Genomic DNA, 8624 nt, shown 5'->3' on the forward strand with positions numbered 1-8624 from the left:
ATGTTTGCTCAAGCTCAAAGCCTTGTGGCTGAGCAACGTGGTTTTCAGACCTGAGATGGCTCATCTATACCTGTGACACGTTGCCCCACAGAGCCAAGTCTGGGGTGTAGCGTCCACGGAGTCAGACGTGGTGGCTTTGGGGACGGACCTCTGAGGCCTTCAAAGGGCCTACTCCTTCAGTCCTGTGCTCACTGAAGGTAAGAGCAGCTACCCAGAGGCTGTGGCGTTTTGGAGGCGATACAGTTCAGAGCCAATGCTGAGGAGCCTCAAGGCATCCCACCCCAGCATTAGTCTCCTTTTTTTAATTACTTCAGAGTCAGCAATAGTTTTTATCTGAGTGATAACTAAGATGCTAATGTTAGGTGATGTGTGAGTAGTCAGCATGAACAGTGTGGTTAGTGCTTTTTTCTCAATAGAGACACTCATGTCAACTGTTAGTGGCTTTCTTCTGGACAACGCTACAAAGAGGTCCATCACTGGTGGGGAACGATGCCAGTGCTCTTCCAAGTCAGCAGGCTGACTGTAGTCATCTGATGTGCTGGAGCCACAAAGGCTCTGGATATGGAGACACAAATTCCAAAGGAAAAGCATATTTTAAAGAAAAAAGCAAACTATAAGCCATCTCTTCAGAAATATTGTTTAGTTTTGATCTAATGAAGGGTGTCTGATGTACTTACAGACAAATTATGCTAATCTGGCATTCCAAAAGCAGCATCCATCATGTGATAAAGATGCAGATGTCTCTTGGGTGGGATTCCTCCCTGGGTCATGTTATCATTAGGATAGCTACATGCTAAGCCAAGAACCGCACTTGGTTTTGTCTCCATTTCAGACCGGGGCGGAAAAACCATCAGAAACTTCTTCCTGGGGAACAGCATACAAAGACCACAAAGCCTTGGGCAGGTGCAGCAGAAGAACAGAGATGGACAGATGTACGCACACATCTCCACACATGAACACACACATCCCAGAGCCCCCAGAAAGCAACAGGAGATGTCATCGTGCTTCAGTCTTCCCTTGAAAAAATGTGAATAGCTGAACAGCTGGGGAGGAAACCTGTGATGGGGGGGAGATCAAATGCAGCTGTGGGTGTCACTGTGAAATGTGGGCTGTTCTAATGATAATGTAGTGGTGGGCGTGCATATACCGAAAAGTGCTTTTATTTTTTCATTTTTAACTATGAAGTTGTTGCTGACTGTTCTGCGTCTCCCTCATTTTTCTTTAAGTCTCAGGTCTTCTGCTTGTTTGCTTTTACCCATACTGAAACTTGTGCTCTGAAGCTGTCAGAAGTCAACAAAATATCTGCGATGTGTCTTTCCCTCTCGGCTGTACAGGGATGCTGCAATCCCATAACAATATGGAGATGGAGAGTCTTCAGGTGAGTGATTTTAGATATATATGAGACAGAGAATCAATGCAGCAAGGTACGCTTGCCAATTAAAGAACCACACCAGAAGATCTTTAACGAACAGTCAAGTGCATGAGCTACACACTGAAAAATTTTGCTTAAAACTGTCCTAATCATAGGTTCTGCTGATGGTAGGAGGGTGTGTTGGTATGTGGGGAGGCAGCCTGGCAGTGCCAGGTGCCCTGAGCTGGATGCTGCTCTGGGCAGCCCTCCTGCACACTCCCTCCGAGAGGGTGCTTGTTCACCAACCCAGCACAGCGCTTCCTGGCACATTACCCAGTGGGATTTACTCCACTCTGTGCTGAGCAGTGCGACTGCAGAAAGGGTTGCAAAAGCCTGGCCTCCTGGGCCACAACTTCAAAGACTTGGGAAGGGGCCTAGCAAGTGGGTAAGTGTCTAATGGTGACACAAGTCCAAGAACTCTGATTGGTCTCAGGTGGTGAAAGCAAGAGAATTATACAGACTGCTCGCAGCAGCCAATGGGTAAAAAATTATTGTGGAAAATTGAGACTGTGAAGCAATCCTTGTTATGTATTGCATCTCTCATGAATGTTGCCTTATGTTCTGCTTCCTGAAAAAACAAAGGATCTCTTAGCATATAAATACAATTTCCCCAGCAGTTTCCTGGGACAATGGCTGCTACTTTGTCACTCCAGTGGGCTACCAACACTTAGGTGACTTGAAAAATGAATCACGCAGCATCACACAGGGGCATGTTAAATCTACTGTTCTGAACTTTCCTGCGCTTGAATTGTAATTAGTTCAACAAATTGGATAAATTAATGTTTAATTAAAATACAACCTAATTATCCAATGTATGTTTTTAATAGGATCTAATTGTGGCATTTTGAATTATTTAAATTGCTGATACACTAAAAACAATCTGTAGGTTGGTATCTGTTAGACCACTGCCTGGTTGCATTTCTTAAAATTTAAGGCAGTTTTACATTTGTGTGTGTTGCTGATGTTAGTGTCTCCTCCTGCAGAAGAACAGAAATGTGCTGGTGACGGACACTCATCAAAGCCACTGAAGATTTTAATCAAGGCCTCTTTCCCTGACTGAAGGCTAAATAGCTCTTCTGTGACTTTGTGTGGAGGAAGACTTCAGTGCTCCCCCTGAAGAGCCTACACTTCCCAAAGATCATGATACTGCTCAAAGCAACAGGTAAGTGCAAATGCCCAGCAGAGATCTCAGCTGTGTTGGAGGTTCCTCCCTTATAGGCACCAATAGTTCATGTCCCAAAATGTTTTCAGAGATGATCCACAGGTCGCAGTGACTCACCTGTGAAGCCATGGCAAAGTTTAGCCCCCTCAGCTAAGTACTCCCCCTTCTTTTTGCAGTGCAGCCACAGGTGGCACACAGGTGGGCTAACCCTCAAATGAGCATTTGGTCTGTCTTGCACCTTTCCTGGGTGTTGCTGAAGAGAAAACTGCCTGCATCCTCTACCAGGCTGTCCTACGATGGCATTCAGCAAAGTGGTAGGATGTGTTAGTGACTCCATACAACAAAGCAGGTGATGCAGCAAACCATGGTGAACAAACAGTGGTTTTCCTTAGCCAGATCTTTACTCCTTGAGGGTAAATGAATGTGATTGCCTGTTGCACTGTAGTTAGTTGGCACTTCTGCTTTGAAAAATAGATAGGACCGTGTGTTGAGCCTGAGTAGCAGCCCTGGTGATAGGCATGGTGTGGGGACACAAGTCCAGGCAGGGGCACAGAGAGCCCTTCTAATGAGAAGAGAGTAGAAAGTTTGGCTTGTTCCTCCTAGCAGCCAAAGAGGTGAAGAAAGCTCTCCATCACAACATCAGGGAGTGCTTGTTCTGACTGAGGGAGAGGAGCTAGTTAGGTTAGAGGAAAATATTGGCATACAAAAAGGGCCAGAAATAAACTAAGAATTAAAAGCAGGCTTCTAACAAGTGGAGTATTCCAGGTCTGGGACTGCATTTTCTGGTGATGCAGCAGCAAGAAGCTTATTGAGGACTCTGCCCTTGCATTCACGCAGGAATTTATGCTACAGGGGTACAGCGGGAGGGCCCGGCTCAGCCCTTCTGTCCTCAGCCTCCTGGCTGGCAGAGCTCGGGCACCAAGCCAGCCATCTGCACAGCAGCACCTCTGACCTCCCCAGCCACGTGTCCCAAAGTGTGGGAGGAACAAACATCTTGAAGCAAGAACACTATTTTTGTGCTACGGTCCTTCCAAGTCCTAGCAAAGCCATGAAAAATGTCACCATTTTGGAGGAAAGTAGACAAGACCATGCCAAGTCAGTGCATCTCCCACACGTAGGACTACATGAAGTCAAGGGATCATGAAGTCCGTGTGTTCCCAGCCCTGAGCCACCCCCAAATTCTATGAAGCAGTATTTCAGTTGCATTCTCAGAAGTGTCCAGAATCAACCAGCTTGGCTAGCCCAAGCCTGACTGCATGCAGTCACGTAAGTTTTATTTACCCACAACAGCACTTTCATGGACATTGAGTATTATTGGAGCCAGTCTCAGTCTGCTCTGGAGAGCGGCACATTGAGGTAATGTCCTGCTGAGCTGCCATTAGCTGGTGTAGTTGAGAAAACGCTGGTGAGCAGCTTTAAGGGCTGAGAGTCTGCTTTGTGCTTGCACTGTCTGACTTTTTTAATGCTTTTCTTTGTCACTGCATTTCCAACTGTGCAGGCAGGAACTTCATGCTTTTTGCTTCAGTAAAATAAATTGTGCTGTTGGCCTTTTAAGCTCTCTGTTGTTAAAAGTGGACTCAGCTGAACCTGGCAGGCAGCATGGTTATTGTTTTCTCAGTGTGAGTGTTTCTAAATAAATTGGCAGCATGGGCACAAACTTCTGGGCAGCTACCAGCCAAGACCAATTTGAGTCTCCCAAAGGTTGGGACATATTTCCAGTTTAACAGTTAAAAGCTGGAACATCATCAGATAAAAGGCAAGGACTATCCTCTCCTGGGCTTTATGCATCAGATGGGGACCTCTTGGTGGCACAGCGGCTCTCCCAGGCTCCCTGGGTGGCCCCAGCTCTGTGGTCAGATCCTGTGAGGGTACAAGGGATGTTCAGGTACCTAGAGGCAGGATGGGAACCTGCATCTGTTGTCTCTGGTTTCTTCTCCTGTGTAAACTTTCTGTAGCCATTTCATGGGGACAGCTGTATGCACTGAATGGCGTAACACACTCTTTGCATCCACTTGCTGTTACTGAAGCTGCACTTGTGTGTCACGGCCATGCAGGGATGGGTGCTTGGAGAGGAGAGGTCAACAGGTCCAAGGGCAGCTGGGAGGCTCCAATCCTTGTGAAGATCAGGTTTTGCACAAGGAAACTGGCAGAAAAGTCTTGCTGTAGACTGCTGCAGCAGTTGGCACACAGGTGGATCGACTGCAGATCCGAAGCAGGACAGTACTAGGGATGGTTGCACACTTAGAGCAACACACATTCCCACAGGGCACTTAGTATCTTCAGTTTATCTGGCGTATGTTCCAGTGCAACCTTTCTTTCCAAATGTGGGCAGATAAATACCTCTTCAGTGCTCTGAGCCTGAGCCTGTGCCTGGGTGGTGAGGGACTGATGTGTTTACAGATTGTAGGTTGAAATACAGAGCTTCCTCTCCCAAGAACATCATGCTTCTGTTTGGTATGCATGTTTTCTCCACCACTGTGTGAATTCCAATGAAGAACATTTTGCTACACTTTGTTTTCAAATCTTAAAGATACCTAGCTAAGTGAATTCTATTAAAGTAAGGTGTTCCCTGGTTTGTAAAAAAACCCCTGATATTTATTACTTTTTTTTTTTTTTTCCCTAAATGAAAATGACTCCTGCAGGTCCCTGGTGCTTTGGTGAGGTGGGACATCCAAGCACATCAAAGGTGTGACATGCCTTTACCACCTCCATTCATAGCTTCCCAGGCAAGGAAAGAAAAAACATAGTTTGTGGATGATCCCTGATGACCATGGCTCAAATCCCTGCACTACAGCTGCAGGAACTTGGGGCGACCTTTCAGACCTTCCAGCAAAGCCAGGGCAATGGAGCCTAACTCAGTACCTCAGAGAAGGCAGAGGTGCTGTGCGGGCTCTCCTTGCTGTTGGAGATGGGCGCACACACTGTCCGGGACCACGGCAGAGCTGCCACCATGCCTGTCAAGCCTCCACGCTTAAGGATGCTCCTGCACTCAGCTCTCTGTGGAGTGAGACCTGCTTAAACACTGAGGTTGTTTCCTGGGCAGAGCCATCAGAAAAGGAGATGTCAAGGCCATGTTTAGGTTTTTTTAATTAGTTTTCCTTTTTTTTTTTTTTTTTAAATGTGTCTGGTGGTGTTACACTTGTTGCAGTTGCATTTCATTTCATGAGGAGAGCAGTCCCGTGGTACGTCTGGACGGGATCTGGTGCAGGAGGCAAGCAGCCTAGGATGGCAGGGAGGCGAATACTCAGTTTTGGTGCAAACCTTGCGGTGGCCGTCATTTTTCATCTGGTTGTTTTATGTCTCTGTACTCGGGGAAGAGGATCTTGACACAGACAGTTTGCAGAGCTGTTTCAGCTGTTCAGACAGCTCAGCCACAATATGTTGCCTCAAATTGTTTTGTTAAGCACATGCATCAGCTGTAGTTGTTTGCCTTGAAGCTATGAGAACCACAGACCCTCCTGAGAAAATTCAGCTACTACATAGACATAAAGAGCTTGACAGCGCTCTCAAATGTACTCTCCCACACAAGGCAGTGAGCTGCAAACTTGCCATGGCCCATGAAGCTCTTTAGGTTTTAGATTATATCATTAGTTACTGCATTCCCAGAGCCTCAACATCTGGAAGCTGAAGCCAGAAGGGCTGTGCCGCTTTACATCCTTCCAAGATCTAGGTACTCCCTAGAGCTGCTGTGGCTCTGGAATGGGTGCTGAGACCTGCGGAGGCTCTGGGATGGGCGCTGAGACCCATGGTGGCTCAGGGATGCAGGAGCTGATGCCAGAGTGAGGCAGGAACATACAGCAGGGCACAGTCCCTGCTCAGCTGAGCCTCCAGTTTGAGCCAATGGGGTTTTTCTGTGGGTGCTCAGTGGCGTGAGCATGGGAGAGAGGGCAGGGACAGGGGCTGGTTTTGGCCGGCACATGTCATGGGAGATGGCAGCTCTGGTCAGTGCAGCAGCACTGGGCCGTGGTCACGATGCCACGAGGCACGAGGGGTGATGTTACCTGGCACTCAGCGTGGTGCTGAATGATGGATCGAAGGTGTGACACTCCTCCACTTAGCAGTACATAAAGCACAAAACTCATCTACCTTACAGTGAGAGAGCCATTGTCCCCTCTATTTAATTTTCATGCATTAAATACTGAATTCTGGCGGAAGTGATGCTGCACCTGCTTTCCTCCTCCTCTGCGTCCAAGCACAGATGATGACACCCAGTGGCCATTGAGTTTCTAGCGCCTGTACGAGATGGAAAACTTCAGCAGAGATGCCTCAGCCAGTGAGATACAACTTCTACCTTTTCATTCCTCAAGTGCAAGAGGAGAAAAGAGCTCCTGAGAAGTGCCAGCCTTGCTTTATATCTTTCAGCCATTGGCAGTTTATAGTGGTTGAAACACTTCAAATTCTTGTATTCAGAGGCCAGTGAGAAAAATGAAAAATATGAGGATGGGTAATGAGGAAAGAGAATGTAAATTGGTTTTCAGATTATTCTCTTGTTGGCAGCTTGAAAATTCTCTCTCTTCTCAGTGAGAGAAGGAGGGTGATTTTGTGAGTTCAGAGACCTTGGCATTCGCCTTCCCTGTTTTGCTACTTCCCAAAAGCAGTTAGAATATGACAGACGCGAATTGATTTTGCATTTCCCTGCAGCATGCACAGGATTGTGCTTTCATATGTTTGACAAGTATTGACATTCTCTAGGGAAAAAAAACTCTGTAGGAAAGGTTGCTTTTTATTCTTCAACAAATGGCTCTAAGACTTTATCAGTCAAAGACAGAAAAAAGACCCTAAACTCAAGGGTATGCAAATGAGTTCTCTTTGTTTGGCAAAGACATGCCTCACCAGACATGTGGGGCTAAGATGGTAAAAACACTGGGGAACCCAGACATGAGCTGGGAACAATAAGAGCAGAGTATGCCAAAGGATGGATTTTGAAAGTGCTTTACTGAAAATATTAATTATGGATTACAGCAAATGAATTAAACCACTGTAATGCAAATACTGTGTGAAAGAAATACGTAATTAGTGTAATTCTATAAACATAGGAAAAAAGCATACTACTGTAATTCTAGCAAGGGTCAGGATGTTAGGAAGGACTAGCAGCTGGCCACCTATTAGGATTAAATTTTGCACATGCTGCAGATGTGATGCTGTGAGAAAGCAGGTGGGGGTGTCTTGCTGCTGCTGCAATGAGGACCCTCTGCAGGGGTAAATTTGGTAAGCGGGGAGCCCGGTGCCAGGGCCAAGCCCAGCTTTCCTTACATAAACACTCCTGTGAAGCTGCAGCATACAGATACCATAAGTAGATATACTTAATTTATCACTCTGTTACTAGGCAGGTTTCTAGGCAGGCTTCAGCCTAACTTTTATATTTTGTAGTTACTGAAATAGCTCTGATCTTTTTCAGGGTGAGTTCTGGCTGTGGAGGTACAACATCCGTTCCTTCACCAACTCTTACCTGTGCCCATTCTCTTTAATTCTTCTTCCCATCTCACTTTTTTTCGGACAAAATTAGACTAGAAACTTTAACCCAACTTAAACCCATCCAGCAGGTCAGGGTTGCCATGCCATTTGGCCCACTCCTAATGTCTGTGCCCGGCATTTCTGTGTGGTGAAGATGGCATCAGCTGTACCCAGGGCAGCAGAGTGGGCTCTAGCTGACTGTCTCGCTTTTCCCCTGGGGGACGTTCACAATGCATTCATGTGTTTTGAGTAGATGTTTAAACTGTTTAAGAGACTAGCAGAACATCAGAGGCCTACCAGGAGTTATTTCCAGTAAATGGCAAATCTCAATGCGACTCCTTCCAATAATTTTCTCTAGTGCTTTTTCTGATTTTAACCGTTGTTATTAGTGCAGTAACTGTTGCCCTGGTGGCAGTTCTGAAAACCCATAACCCAAATGCTACCCAGTTCTGGATGTGCCAAAGTCCTCTAGTTCCTGAAGGTACCCGAAAACCCTAGAATGAGCTTGGCTGAGCATTTCTCCTCATCCTGGTCTTGCAGAGCAGGAGATCCAGGCTTGGTACTCCCAGAGACTGCCTGGCCCTGATGGCCCATTGC

Source organism: Strix aluco, chromosome 10 (genome assembly GCF_031877795.1).
Source record: "Strix aluco isolate bStrAlu1 chromosome 10, bStrAlu1.hap1, whole genome shotgun sequence".
Lineage (NCBI taxonomy): Eukaryota > Metazoa > Chordata > Aves > Strigiformes > Strigidae > Strix > Strix aluco.